The 15,877-nt window shown below is 47.5% G+C and overlaps 1 protein-coding gene across 3 annotated transcripts in view; it reads left to right on the forward strand.

Annotated features, from left to right (window-relative positions):
- Positions 1-15,877, forward strand: part of DNAI1 (dynein axonemal intermediate chain 1) — a 136,020-nt gene that overhangs the window by 112,927 nt on the left and 7,216 nt on the right. The gene's annotated exons all lie outside the window — the stretch shown is intronic.

A 15,877-nucleotide genomic window follows, 5' to 3' on the forward strand; every position in this document is an offset into this window, starting at 1 on the left:
TGGCAGTCTATTTAAAAGTGATGGAGCTGTGGAGGAGAGTGTCTCATAAGGTCCACGCTTCTGTATTTCTATCAAAACTACAATCTGAGATAACCCAGTCTCTCAGGGCTGCTACCAACTTGACTGGGGACAAGCTGATTTATGAGTCCTTCCTGATGTGGGTGAGCACTCTGTCTACCACTGGCCCTGGTTTCATAGGGCTCACCAATGGAGATGGTTTACAGACACAGATGTGGCTGCCCACCACCACATATTTAGCTATGGGGTGAGAAGCACCCAGCAATACTTTGCCATGGGTCAGAATAAATCTGAATGTCTTCTCCACTCCTTGTGGCCAGCAGCAGCCCTCCACACAGGCATAAATGTCACTAACTCTTAAATTCTCTTCTTTTGCAAACTTTCCACAGAGGCAAATTGCTTGAGAAAGCTGAGCTCACAGGTGGCACAATCACTTACTGCTGACCTTAACCTATAGGTACCATATCCCAAGCAACATAATGGGATGGAAATGGACTTTGTTGCTCTCATGTTATTAAGCTATCTATCTTCCATTTCTTGGTTTGGTTTGAAAGGACACTGAACACTGAATTAAATATTTCCTCCACATGTGGAGAAAAAGCAGGGATGTTCAGGCATGGCTGGTGATGTGTGCAACTCCCCTGGCTACAGCCAGCTCTTCTCAGAGAGTGAAGAGAAATTAAAGCAGATGTCATACAGGGTGGAAGCAGAGTGGTGGTGATGGATTGCAAATGGACAAGTGAGCAGGGTTGCCAGGCCCATCCTTTGTCGCCAGACGATGGTGCCCACAGCACTATGGTGAGGAGTGTTAGCTATTGCAAAAAGGTGATTTGAAAGAGGTAAGTGAAGTCCTGGCAGAGCAAGCAGTGCCATCCGCTGCATCTCCTGTCCTCCTCATTGCTGTACCAGCTCCACGTGCATCATGCAAACCTCTAGCTATAGTTGCACAAGTGTCACCTCGCCATGGGGATCCAGATGTACTTTAAAAGCATTGATCCCAGTCCCTTTGAAGATCAAATCAGTGTGCTCTTTAAACCCTTACCTTGTGCTGTCAGCTTTCCTCCCTAAAATATCTTAACTTCTTCCTCTTTTGTGGGAGTCACCAGAGTTACAGGAGCAGAAAATCCGTATATCCTTAAAATCTCTTAAAAAAGAGAGTCTAGACAGATGTGAAGGAGCCCTTGCATCCCTACTGTCTCATGCAGGAAGACAGACCTGTTTGCACCTCGGTGAACATCTGGATTCCCCAGTCCAGACTCTCCAGTGCCTGATCACGGAATCACAGAATCACAGAAATATAGGGGCTGAAATGGACCTCTGGAGATCATCTAATGCAATCCCCTTGCCAAAGCAGGCTCTCTAGACCAGTTTGCACAGGTAGGCATACAGGCGGGTCTTGAATATCTCCAGAGAAGGAGACTTCACAACGCCCTGGGCAGCCTGTTCCAGTGCTCCATCACCCTTACCATGAAGAAGTTCTTGTGCACATTTGTGCAGAACTTTCTGTGCTTCAGTTTGTGGCTGTTTCCCCTGGTCCTATCGCCATGCATCGCTGAAAGGAGTCTGGCCTTGTCCCTTTGCCTCCCACACCTTAGATACTTAGAGACATTGATCAGATTCCCTCTCAGTCTTCCTTTTTTCAAGGCTGAACAAACTCAGTTCACTCAGCCTTTCCTTGTAAGAGAGATGCTCCAGGCCCTTTATCATCTTTGTGGCCCTCCACTCAACTCTTTCCAGGAGATGCCCATCTTTTTTGTACAGGGAGCCCAGAACTGGACACAATAGTCCAGGTGAGGCCTCACTCACCTACTGGCCACACTTTTTTTTTAATGCCCCTCAGGTTGCCATTGGCCAAATCCCTGCAGAGCCCTATAGCGAAACCTACCTCAAAACCAGAAGGAACTGGAGATGGTGTTCCTGGGGGCTGTGGCTTTCAAATCAGCTGCAGCACCTGCTAACTCAGCTGCCTGGCTTGTGTCTGCTGTCTCCTTCAGAGGTGGAATGATCTTGCAGAGCTCAGTGTGTCAATGGGACTCATCCACATCCCACAGCCTCTCTGTTTCAATGTCACAGGGGTTTGCCTGTGAAGCATCTCTGCCAGCATCCCACACATCTGGGATAGCAGCTTTTGACAGGTATGACTAGCAGACTAATCACCTTTTGTAGGGAGAGCTCTTAATAGCCACATGTCATTCCTAACTCTCTTTCTTTCCCTAAAAATAGACATGGTGCTGTCTGCTCCACGTGCTGTGCACTGCTTGGCTGCTGCTGGGCTTCCAGGATAGGGCTCCCTGGGAGACGCTGGGCTAACTTCATCCCAGTGGGATTTCAGCATCTTTGAATGTATTTTGGTTTGCCTGATTAGTAGTGTGATGGGTTACTGGAAATGGGGAGAGTCAGGACTCTTGGGTTCTCATCAGGCTTTAGTTCCTTCTTTTGTTCACATTCTTGAGATATAAGGGGAGGCTCAAGAGCTCAAAAAATAATTTCCTAGCTTGATATGTGGCTTAATTAGCTTGTGTTTGTAAAACGCTTTGGGATCTTTAAGAAGTGTTATTTAATAGTCCAAGTTTTGCTGTCAGCAGCAATATCATAGCCCAGTTTGTGAGCACTTGGCAGAAAAAGCCAACAAGGGAACTTTTTGAAAGCACTCAGGTAGCATTTTTAGAAGTGACTTTCACCAAGACAGAGAGTCAAACAGCTTCAAAAATGCCTGAAACTCCCTGTGAGCTTCGGCCTCCCAATTCCTTTAGTGGCACACAGGAGCAGTTACCCTTGATGTTGAGAGAAAGCCAGGGACAGGGACTCTGCCACCTACCAGGCTGTGCTGAGGGCACATCTGTGCACACACTGGGCACAGAGTCTTGTGCCAAGCAGAGCAAGCATCCTACATCCTCACTCCATTAATCTGGGGCCTGGAGTCCTCCCCACAAGCTGAGGTCTCTAGGGCAGGGACTTCTCCATGCCTTAAGGTAGCAAGCTGTATTTTCCTGGGTTGTGAGCCTGGTAGAGGCTTTCTATGCCTATCACTCTTGTGTCCTTAGATCATACGAGCCTTGGGGAACACATTAAATATCAGGGAACTGCTAAGTATCAGCTCCAAGAGCCTGGAGAGCATGGAAGCTGGGGAGGGAAATGGCTGAGCACAAACCCTGTGGGAAGAGCAACCACAAGCAGAGAGAGGAGCTAGCAGTCATTGCAAAATTGAAGTTTGCATTCAAACTGCCACCAGCATGGCCTTGTGCTGTATATGCCAAGCACCCAGCTCCCTAAGCATCCACCCCTGCTTGGGCAGAAGGCTCGTGACAACAGATATACTGCTGCCCAAGCTGATTTGGATCCTTCTGTTGAGAGCACAGAGGTGGGGCAGAAGTGCTTGCAGCATTTTATGATGCAGCACCAGGAATAAGTGGCTCTTTGCTGTCATCCAGGCCACTTTTGGACTCTAAGTGCTCCTTAGATATTACAGCAGAGTTGTTTAACTAATAAAATATAGTTCCTAATTTATAACGACCTTGGTGGTTGAGTTCACCCGAGGGAAGCATTGCTGGCAGAGCTGTTTAATTAGTAAGCCTTTCGAGTTTCATTCCTGAAAAGAAATTAAAGCATTTTGTCATCACAGCCAGAAGAATGTAGCTGCTTATGGGCTTAGGTTTGTTTTTAAAAAACACAGCTGAAATAGCCTAGTACAACCCATCATGTCCAAAGGCAAACACGAGGGAATAAAAAAACAGAAAGTGTTTTCAGAAATGTTGGGAGAGCATGGCAGAGTGGAAGAAGACAAGAAAGCAAGTCAAAGAAAGGGTGTAAAACTGCATTTGCTGAGGCTAAATGAAATTTCTTGGACAGTGGCCAGGCTTACAGCCAGAGAGGCATTCAGCCTCTTGGTCTGGTGCTTGTCTTGGGTATTTATGCTGGATTATCTAGGATGATTATTTCAGCCTCTGTACTTGCAGGCACGTGTGTGAGTCCAATGCTGGCTGCAGTGATGCTGCTCCTGGTTGCTGCAGGGGGTGTTGCAGCATCTGCTGCGGATGAACCCGACCAGCACAGGGAGAGAAACCTGTACTCCCTCCTTCTGTCCCAGGATGTGCAACCCATCTGCTTGTGGGACTAGTTTGTGTTTACAGAAGCCTCAGATTAGATGCACTTTCCAAGGTTACATCAGTGCTGGACTAGTGAGTGCTGTAGCTCTGAAGAAAGCACATTCTGTCTCCAAAGTTATTATTTCAACAGCTCTGAAGCATTATCATTCCATTTTAGAGAAAACCACTCACCTTTCCTTTCCAAATGTTTCAGGAGTTTCGTACTTAGTGGTGCTATTCCCAGTCCTGCTGTTTTCATGCAAATGCTGCTTTGTCATTGAGATTCACACAGTCACTTCTGTGCAGCTTGAGCGATGGCAGGATTTCCTTGTGTCTCTTCAGGGCTGGCTAATTGCGCAGTGACCCAAAAGCACTGAGCACAAGCAGTGCTGGAGGAATTCGGCACAAAGCGCTGCTGAGTCTTGCCTGCATCAGAGCTGTTGCCTCTGGATGCAGCTTGGCCCCCTGATAAGGAGGCACATGCAAATAAGCTTGAATCTCATGAAAACTGACCTGCAGCTTGATGTCTTTTCTTCCTCTGAGGTTTGTCAAAGCTTTTTGATTTCCTTTCAGTCCTCCCCGTGTTATTTGGGCTGGTTGCAGATAGCTGCTCTGTGCACTGCTAGGGGAGCAGGTGAGCACTGCGAGGTGGATCCAGGGACTTGTGAAACCCTACATCTGCCCTTTCACAGCTGTCTGTATTGCCTGCATAGTTCATCTAAGGACAGATGATTTAGGCTGTGATGCACAACATCTCAGCAGTAAGCAAGCACTAGTTTGCTTTAACTCTGGAGTTCACTGCCCTAAAACCTTCATTTTCTGGTGGCTCAGGATGCTGCAGGAGTGCCCTAGTTCTATGGTAGCTGTGAAACACTCGGGTGCTATGACCATGAGCTACATGTGCACTGTTCCTGCATGTTGCTGCCAAGGAGAGAGTCAGGGCTCTCCTTTAAGTCACTATCTTGGATTAGGAGAATTCTTGGTGACCAACCACAAGCAGCACCTGCCCATTGAGGTTTATATGTATCTGGGCAGAGCAGAGGTTTGCAGATGATGTCTGGAGGGCAGCAGCAAATGATGTGCTTTCCCAGTGGCCTCACTGCACTTTCTGCACTCACCTGGGCTGGAATAGGACTTCAACCTGCAGAGGAGAGGTCCTGGCTCTTTCTCAGCTCTTCCCCTGCTGGGGTAAGAGAGCTCAGACTGTCTCTTCACCCAGAACTAGCGCTGCAGATGAAATCCGAATTATCTCAGAACGACTGTAAACCCTACAGACCTCAGGAGAACACTGCTGTGAGGTACCTTAGTTACAGTGGTCGTGCTTTCCCCTCTGCCTGGATAGCCCATGTCTGGCTTATTAAAGCAGCATGTAAACCCAGTCTACTGAGTCCTAAGTATCTGTGCTTTCCTGCTTTTCACCCTTCTCTGGCATCCTGTGCTGTAACCTTCCATCTAGGCTAGGCTCGCACAAACTGTTGCTGCAGAGAGAAAGGCAACAGCCTGATCTCTGCATGGATGGTACTTCAGGCACGGGCTCTGATCCAGAAGAAAGGCTGACAGAATACAGGGGAGAAGGATGAGCTGGGAGGGTGGCTATGCCCCAGTATTGACCTTGGTGGTGGAAGGAAACCCAGAAGGCCCTTATGAACAGTGCAGGGGCACATCAGTAGGGAGGGGCTGCTCTGAGCCTGCGTTGGAGTAGGATGGCTGAGACAGCCATAGTGCTGGCCCTAGCACACACTGAGGCCAGCAAGAGGCCATGTGTGGAGCTTGCCAGCGCATGTGCAGCATTGCTTAGTCCTCTGGCCATTCTGCTATGCAGAACTGTGACTCACAATTGTAAATTCACATCTACTGAGAGGAATATTGACATGAGCTGGCAAAAGCACGCTTCCTGCACTGCCTGGAGAAACACATCGCTATGGAGAGATCCACAGCCTCCCAGGATCCTTCTCCATTATCCACCACTGGAATAGCTTCTGTTTGGGGATTGCAAGCCCAAGATAATATCATGGGGCGGTGCAGCAGTGGAGAGCTGTTTCAGCAGTTTCTCATCCTTCTTGACCAGAATTTGAAGCCTTTGGATATCTGTCTGGATGTCCTGGGCATATTCATTATGGAATGTCCACTAGGAGAGTGGATAGATCTGTAGCACAAATTGAGATGTCTCATTGTGTCACATTAGAGATACAAAGAGTTCTGGATTCTGAGCAAAGTTTTGGCAGACTTAGACAACAGCACTGCAAGGAGAGCTAACCCAAACAGACCATCAGGAGGCTTGACTCTTCTTTCATTAAACCATTTTTTAAATTATAATCAGTGAAACAACTGCTGGCTTGCATTGGAGTATATGAAAGGAGAAAAGGGCTCTGGGTAACTGTGGGATTGGTGAAACCCAAGGTCAAAGAACTGAGGGTTTTCTTCTTTTTATTGTTCCTGGCCACGTGGCTCTAATCTTGTTTTTGTTGTGTAATGCCACTTTCTTTGACCTCTCCTTTGGCAGTTGGTGGAGAGACATCATCGTATTTACAGGTTATTTTAAGCTAAAGTCAATTCTCAGTGTTTTGGATGAAGCATGTTTAGTATGTGAAATGGTAACATTGTCAATTGGAGCAGGAGAAGGTCCCGATTTAGGAAAATTCAATAGTGCTTATAAATTATTTCTAAAGTGAGAGCTTTATCCTACGAGATGCTGAGGTTGCTGTCTGGGGGAAACAGCACATGGGCTGGGTTTTGACTTACTTTTCCTCTTTGAAGATCTGCATAACAAAAGGTTGGCCTGCATTTGAAAGTGGTGCAAGGCTGCTCACTGCATTGCTAGGGATCTAGGGAAAGATTAGTTTTTGTGACCAATAATAATCCAGTCACTGAGCTAATGTCCCTCTCCTGAAATAAATCTGGTGCCTTTCCATTGAATTTGCTATTTTTTGGGTAGCCAGGAGTAACTGAAATCTGGATTGGAACAGTTTTGGTGGTGCCTTTTTTTTACTCCTTTCTTTGCATTTCTCCACGCTGGTGTGGTTATGTTGCCAAAAGAACTGCTTTGTGTGAAGGCTTTGCATTCACTTCCTCATGGACAGATGGTGTCTATGCTTTGGCGTCCTCCTGGCAGCCTGGGCATCACTCCTCTGCTGTCAGAGGAACCCATCACTTCCTGCCCTGGGAAATGCCTAATGCATGAGAATAAGGAGTCCTGATTTACATCCTCAGAAAGCTTTCGTTTTGAGATTGCCTGTGTCTGTTCAGCTTCCACAGCTCCTCAGAGCTGAAGTTCTCTGCTTTCTCCCACACCTCACAGAGAGCTGTTTGGCACAGAGAAGTGGGCACAGCTCAGCGTGATGGCAGGAGAGGCACTTCCCAGCCCCTCAGGCAGCTTGGCTTGCCTCTCTTCCCTGTTTCTTTCTTTAGCTACCCTCTGTGTGTTCCTTTCTGTGCACATGATTTAAATCCTTTCCAGAAAACTGGGAGATCCGTAGAAACCACCACTTCTGTAGGTGAATGACAGTCCCAGCACAAAGGCAGAGTGAGCTCACACCAGCCAAAGCCCCATGGGAACAGGCTGCTCTCAAAGCATGCCCTTGGCAGCACCAGTGAAGCAGGCTGTTTGGGATGCTGCCTGCCTTTCCATGCTCAGCCATCATGGATCTGCTTCCCCACAGCCCTTCTTCTCCTTATGCCCCCCCTGAGTGCTTTGGGAATACATCTGACACACTCATACCTCAGCAGAGGAGCTGATGTTGGGGTGTGGTGGTGGAGAACCCTGTCCCACCAAGGCCCAGTACTTTCTGAGGCCTCCCATCTCCCTGCATTGTCCATCACCAGAAGAAAGCTGGATGAAGGGACAGGATTTGCTCAGCAGGAATGACCATGATGACCCAGGTCTTCATGGCCTGGCCCAGCTGTGGTTTTTTTGCATTGCTCCACTGACCTGAGCAGTGCCAGTGCCACAAGCAAGTGCAGAGCTCACAGAAAATGGGCTTTTACTCTTCTTCGAGCTTTTTGTTGCTTGTGATGTTGCGTATCTTATTCCTGTGCATTGTCACCCCTTGGAGAGCCTTTGGCATCTGTTGCAGCAACAAAGTCAGGAAATTTGACATGGCCTGGAGTGGAAGGATTGTGGCTACAAGGGCCAGAGGAACAGCTTGAGATGTGGCATATCCCAGTAACTCCTCCCAGGCTGCTGCCAGAGGCTGACACAGCCTTCCCCAAACAGCCAGCCTGGGCTGAAAAGTGCTGAAGCTGCCAGGAGAGACAGAGAGGGCAAGTGTGCCTATAAGGCTGTAAAATACATCCCAAACACACGGCTGCAAAATGTCCCTTGTTTGCAGACTTTGCCTGCTTGACTCTGGATGCAGAGATTTATAGAGCCTTTTGCCCCTGCTAAACCTCTGTGTCACTGCGCTGAGCTGATCAGCCTGTGCTGCTCCCAGCCCATGCCAAGCACACTCATGCCATCCACCAGCCTCCTCTGAAAGAAAAGGAGACACCTGCACCAGCAGGCTGGCCAAATAATGGTCGTTGCTCAAATTAATTTGATGGGCTCAATGGGGAATTGTTTAAATGAGAGAAAGGAAGGAATTGAAGATGAATAAAATGTTCATGGTGATGGAGCTGACGCAAGAGGATTATTTTTATCCCAGGCAAAAAGGAAGAGAAGTGCCTTCCTTGCAGAGCCGAGGAGAAGAGGGGCTGCATGGCAGTGCTGCTGGCTGCAGGAGTGGCAATCACAGCAGCTTAAAAGCTTTCCCAGAGGGAAAATGCTACCCTTAGATTCACTGGCTGTTTCTGTGATGTGGAATGCCTAATGCTGACTGTGCAGGGCCATCTTAGGGCAAAGCCCCCCTGCTGTCCCCTACTCCTGCATCCTGATTCCACAGCTTCTGATCTAGGGAGCTCTGAGCTCCTCACCCCCATCCTGGTCAGCACAGATCTTTCTTAGCTGTGGTGTTCCTCATGTCCTTGGGATGAAGCCCATCCCAGTCTGGATCCCCTGAGCCATGACTTTGCTGCATGGTTTAAATTCCCATTCTACCTTTCTGGACACCTGCAGCCTTCCCATCTGTCCCAGTGTCCAAGCTCAGCAGGAGCGCTGGCTCCAGTGGCTCCAGTAGCTGTGAACCATGTGTGTTACAGGCAACACAGCCCTCTGTGCTGGCAGCTCTGGGTACTGGCATTAGGACAGGTTTTGCCAATTTTAGCCCATCTTACCTAGATCTTATGCTCTACCTGAGGATCAACAGTAAGTGGTGGCCTCTCCTAAAGTTGAAACAAATGTCATCTGTGTCTTTCCTGTACACAGGATCTATTGTGTTGCAAAATTAAATCAGACTGTGACTTTATATGGTACAAATCCTTGTTAGCCGCAGTGCATCTCCTTGTAGGTACTTACAAACAGATTGTTGACTTGTTCCACACATCTCCTGGAAAGCGAGGATAAGCTGATGGGTCTGAGTTTTTTTTAGCATAGTTACCACATTTGCCATTTTCAGCTTTTCAAACCCCGTCATCCTTTGATATTCCCCAAGACAAGTGCTTCGGATTACGCCTGCTAGGTCAAGACAGTGCGAAGACAGCTGCCTCTCCAATGGGCTGTGGCTGTTGTGTCCAGGATGGTCTAACACTGTCAGTAAGCCAACGCCTGTGGGCAGGCAGAGATAACATCCTTTATTAGACAAACATACGTGAGAAGAAAAGACAAGTGCATGTGCCCTACAGCTTGTGCTTTATTTTCTAGATATTAGTTCAGCTAATAAAAGGCATTGCCTCTCTGCCAGCCTGTGCTGAGTGCATTCCGGCCAGTGCCTTGCTAGAGCTGAAGTCTCAGCACTTGTTGCTGATATTGCTGTGATATTCCGAGGATCAGAATCTGCAGGAAAGGGGAAGTCCCAGGAGCACAGCAGGAGCACTGGTGTGAGCTTGGTCTCCGCTTGGTCTCTGCTCCTTTATGCGCCTACCTCCTCCGTCTTCCTGGTGATGATGTTGAGTTGGTGTCAAAAGTCAGGTGCCAAAACCAAAATGACCTGAAATTGAGTGCGTGACTGCAGCTGAGACTGGAGAGTAAGGTCTCCCACTCTGATTTGCTTGGAAGGAACCCGCTAAGCCAGGGAAAGGAACTCAGAGATGCTCATTTTATCTGGCCTGGACAAACCACAGGGCAGCCAGTGGGAGTGCAGGATGTTAATAATTTAGTTTCTTTCAAGTCATTAAAAAAAAAAGCACCGGGGTTTGCTGCACAGTTAGTGTTTGTAATAGAGCAGAGCCAGGGAGCAAAAGGCACTTGGGTTTCAATTGCAACTGCTTGTTCAAGGAGAAAAGCTGTGCTATGAAAGCATGGCATCCTTGATGCCTCCTGCAGCCCAGGGGCTGGGAAAAGAGGGAGAAGGGAATTCATGCTGGAACTGGAGGAGAAAAAAAGAGGATTGAAGGTTGTAGAGGAAAGCAGGAACTCCCAACATGATGCTGAACCACAGAGCCAGACACAGCCTGGCTGCCTTTCGGGGTAATTCAGAGCAGGAATGAAACTGCTCCCTGCGAGCAGCAGTAGTAAATCCATCGCTGGCTGAAGCACGCATCTCTGGGTTTGACACTTCAGTGGAGGTGATGAAAAATGCAAACTAAGTCTAGGAGGAACAACAAGGTTGATCCGAGGTCTGGAAAACATAATTTCATGGAGCTCTTCAGAGCTCTGCAAATAAATTAAGCTATGACTTGATCTCAGCCTAAAAGCACCTGCAAATGGAAGGGATTTGCAACAGTGGAAGGCTCTTTAAATTAGCAGAAAATAGATATAACAGGATTTCGCAGCTGACTGCAGCTAAACATTTTCAAACAAGGACAAGAGCCTGCACATTTAGAGCAGCACTAGCATGTCTGCATCCCCCCAAACTCCTTCACGTCAAAGCTCCCTGTTGTGTTTTAGCCTAAAGAGAAGTCATTGGTGTGATGAGTTTACTGACTGTTGCTGTGTGAATTGCAAAGATTCCATGACTTCTATTAAATCTGCTTCTGCCTTTGGTCTTCCTGAAGTGATCTGGGATTGATGGATAGCATTACAGAGAAAGATTTGCAGCTTTTATAAAGAGAGGTTCACAGCTTGGAACAGTCCAGGTTGCTTTATATGAAGAGATTTACAGACTCCTAGACTCTTCATTTCTCTTGACTCTGGCTTATTTACTAGCTCATGTGTTAGAAAATCAAACTGTAAGCACTCAGAGATAACAAGGTGTTACTGTAACAGCGAGCACAGGTCTGTCAAGGACGAGACATGTTAAATCAGTGTTATCCCCTGTCTGCCATTGAAATAAGCCTAGTCGGAAAAGATATACTTGCCCCACAAGCATGGGGGGCACATAATCTCCCATCTCAGTTTATTTCGGGCTGGAGCTTTCCCAGTTAGTAATCACATGGAAGTTGTCCTCACCTCCTGGTCCCTGGGGTGTAATCTCTCAAAGTCACAGTGTTCTCCTGGGTCCTCTGTCCATCTGCTCTCCACGGGCATTCTCCACTGCTTTGTGGTTGTCACTGAAAGACCTTCTTCCTTCCTCTTTTCATTCTTCCCTGACAGCAGTCTTCATATTGGTACATCTGCCTCCAGGCTTGGGATCCCTGGGAAGAGAGGTCTGGACAATCTGTCCTTTGGTACAGTGTGCCAGCATTCCCCAGGGGCTGGGAATTGCCCTGCGGAGGGCAGAATTGCTCCAGTCCTGACTAGGTTGAAGTCAGAATCTGTTTGATTTTGTGGCTGTTGTGTCTCATTTTCCTGCTGTGTACTCCTGTGAAGATCTGTTCTTTGTGTCCTTGCTACCCCCTTCCTGGGTGCAGGCAGGCTCCTGTTAGGTCCCCAAAGCTCCCTGCTCTGGGCTAAACCATCTCAGCTCCAGCAGTGCCTCCTCAGGCTCTCTAGCCCCAAGCTATCTTGGTAGTCTCTGGTGGGCTCAATTTGGTTTATTGCCATCTCTTTTCAGGCAAACTATCTTCTACTTCCCTTCCCTTAGGTGAAACTGAAATTCTTCTATCCATTAACTGAAAATTAAGATTTTTACAATCCTTTTTTTTTCATCAGCAGGGGCAGCGAACAGAAGCACTGAGCCAGCATAGCCAACGTCTCCTTATCTTACCTCCTTTCTCCCTAGGAAACTCCTTTTCTTTCTTGTCAAGTGACTGTGTATGTGACAGCAGATAGCCCTAGGGACAGGAGGTGAGAAGGTTCAGCCTCTTTTAGCTTCCACCTCACAAATCTTTCATTAACTGCTCTCACCTTGTGTTTCTTAATTAGCTCATACAGCCATTGAGCAGCCTGCTTGCATTAGGTCCTTCTGAAGAAATCTACTTAAGCTTTATCCACTGTAGCACACAATATACTGAACATTACTAGACTGGCCACTAGTCTTACTCCATAGCACTGCACAGGAGTTGAGTGTGCTTAACACCCTTGCACCCTGTAGCTTTCTTGGGCTTTACTCTCCCGGGGGAGCCTTCTCACATAGTTGGGTTATTGCCTTTCTTCAGAATTTTGATGCTCATCCACATGACAAGTGCATGGCTGAGCCAAGCCAGGGGGTTGTGAGTGTTATCCCTGGAATGGAGTGAATAAAATGCTGAAAAATCACACCAAAGAATAGTTGTCAGAGGTTTGATCACAGTCTGGAGGGTTGTTTATTGACCTCAGCAGCATTTCAACCTTTCCATTCACACCATGGGTGATCCAGAAGAGGGCTGAGTTAAAAGACCTGCAGGCATGGCAAGGATCATAATGATTTTGAAAGACTTTGGGTCATATGTCTGTGTGACCTTGCAACATTGGGAAGATGGACTGAAGGTGGTGAATTTAGCAAAGACCTGCACAAGGTGCGAAGACCATTTGCCAGATGTGGAGATTCCTCTTCAGTGCAGAGCTTGGAATGAGTTCCTGCAGTCCAAGGACCCAGAATTGCATTAAGGAGTCCAACTTGATGAGCAAACCCATGCCTACCCTTGAGGCTGGCACGTGGTCCAGGGTTGCATATTTCACACATTGGCCGTGCTCACATCCTGTGCCACAGGACAGGACCAGCCATAGCAACTTGTTGCAGACTCCATCTTGGTGTTATTTCAGTGGTGAGAAGTTCAGCTTGAGCTGTACTCATTGCATTAGCACTCAAGCCCCAGATGGTCACATAGGAAACAGTGCATTTGTCTGCAGTTATATCAGGGGAGGCTGGAATAAATCAGCTCTGTTACAGGTTTTCTGCTGCTCTCGCTGGATTTCTGGCTGTCTGGCTCATTTGCAGATGATTGCTGTGGGAGTTAAATTACAAGCAATAACCATTCAAAACGATCCAGGCTTCTTAAGGATTTTATGGGCTAGGGGAGGGCAGTATTTCCCCAGTTACCTTCTTTTCACCTTCAGAGCAATTGCAGCTCTCACTTAGGGATTTTATGCATCTTTATGGCAAATAGGGTGTTAATGAAGGTGTAATTACTGGAATTAAATTTGGATTTAATTTTTGGAGCACAAATGGCCATTTTCTTTCTTTTGTTCCCTGCTTGATTGCCAGCTGTGAAAACATATTTCAGTATTGTTCTTGATGCAGAGTTACTTGGACAGTGCAGGGCATGCTGTAAAGCAGGGAGCTCAGTCCTGCAGGGCTCTACTTTGTCCAGCTCTCAAATGATTCTGAGTACTCCCCAGCATGATCAGTAGAGTACCTGGAGAAGGCACCACGTCCTTTGGCGTCTCTGGTGTTTAGATCTCACAGCTTTTACACACAGGATTCACACAGTTAACTGTTTTGTCAGAGAAACAGTAGGATATAGGGGACTACTACAGTTTTATTCCTACAAAGCAATTGTTCTCACCATCCTCTAGGCCAGTTTAGGGTCAGCACCGATGGCAAAGGATAACTTTTGTTACCACCTTAAAGCATTATGAGACATCACTGGGTTCTTGTGCAACCTTTCTGGCTTCAATCCAGACCTGCACACTGATGACATGCCTGGGTTCCAGGCAGCTCTTCACACCTGGACAGTACCAGGAGGACTGGTGCTTTGACTTAGCTCAGAACAGAAACAGAAGAACCTGGGAAGAAGTGACCCCTCATGAAGTGCTGATCTGACCATGCTGGGGGAATCTGCAGCCAGAACCAGTTCCTGGATGTGGTAGGACCTCTGCCTTCTCCACCAAGGAGGCATCCCCACGAAGAGCTGCATTGTCCCAGCCATTTCCCTCTGTTCCAGCTACAGTGGCACAAGTTGTGGGGTAAGGATCAGGACATCCTTGCCCATATGTTAAGGTTTTCATCCTGAGTAAGGTAACAGGTTTTGTAGCGCTGCTGTTCTTTAATGTAGTTTGCCTGTCCACTATGCATTACGTGTGTGCATCAGTTTCAGTTAAACTCTGGTAGTAGGATACTTCTAGTCCTCAGATTTATCAGTTGTTTGTCAAACACCTGCCGCTGCCCGCTGCTAGTTGCTGGCTGACCTTCTGCCATCAGTGGTGCTGGTGAGACTAAGGGGACCATAGAGATTACCCTGGGAAGTGCTCGCCTTAAGGTCCTTAAAGACTTCCACATAATTTTCTGTGCAGTCTGCCTTTACTTTTACAGAATCATAGAATGGCTTAGATTGGAAGAGACCTCAAAGCCTAACCGGTCGCAGCCTCCTGCCATGGGCTGATTGCCCCCCACCAGCTCAGGCTGCCCAGGTCCTCATCCAACCCAACATTATGCACCTGCAGAGGTGGAGCACCCACAGCTGCTCTGTGCCAGCACCTCACTGCTCTCATAGGAAAGTATTCTTCCGTATATCTAACCTGAATCTCCCATCTTTTAGTTTAAAGCCATTCCTCATGTAAAAATTCAGTCCGCTCCTGCCTGTTAGCTCCCTTCAAATACTGGCCTTCTGGGCTGCAGCTGCACTCTGACAGATCACATCCAGCTTTTAGTCAATAAGAACCCTCAAGTCCTTCTCTGCAGAGTGGCTCTCAGTTAAGATCTTCTCCCAGTCTATAGACGTGTCTGGGATTGCGTGTCTGATCCAAGTGCAACAGCCTGTACTTGGTCTTGCAGAACCGCATTTGGTTCATGTAGACCCAATTTTCAAGGTTGTTCAGGTCCCTCTTTCTTCTATTTTGTCCCCTGCACCAATCAGCTTGGTGTCATCCACAAACTTGCTGAGGGTGCACTCTTTCCCACTGTCTATGTTGCTGACAAAGATGTTGAAGAGTACTGGTCCCAAGGTGAACCCCTGGAGGACACCACTCGTGTCTGGCCTCCACCTGGACACAGAGCCATTGAGCACAATCATCTGGCTGTGATCATCCAACCAATTCCTTATCCACTGAACAGTCTACTCTTCAAATCCGTACCTCCCCCATTTAGCAATAAGGATGTGGTGTGGAAGCATGTCAGAGACCTTACAAAAGCCCAGGTAGATGACATCAGTTGCCTTCCTCTGTCCACTGATGCTGTCCTGCTGTCGTAGAAGGCCATCGGACTGCTCAGGCATGATCTGCCTGGGGTGAAGCTATGCTGGCTGTCTTTGACTACCTCCTCATATTGCATGCGCATTAACATGCCTTGCAGGAGGATCTGTTCCATGATCTTCCCCAGTGCTTCTTTTATCCCCTTCTTAGAAATGGGAAAGGACAACATTCTGATATGAAGAAGCTACACTGGTTGAGCAGATAGACTGAAATCATCTATGGCAATGATGAAATTGTGTTTGGTACAACAGAGACACAATAGCAAACATATGAAATTAATTCAGGTGCAGCATCCTGATCAGCAACCCAAAGC

Source organism: Lagopus muta, chromosome Z, assembly GCF_023343835.1.
Source record: "Lagopus muta isolate bLagMut1 chromosome Z, bLagMut1 primary, whole genome shotgun sequence".
Classification (NCBI taxonomy): domain Eukaryota; kingdom Metazoa; phylum Chordata; class Aves; order Galliformes; family Phasianidae; genus Lagopus; species Lagopus muta.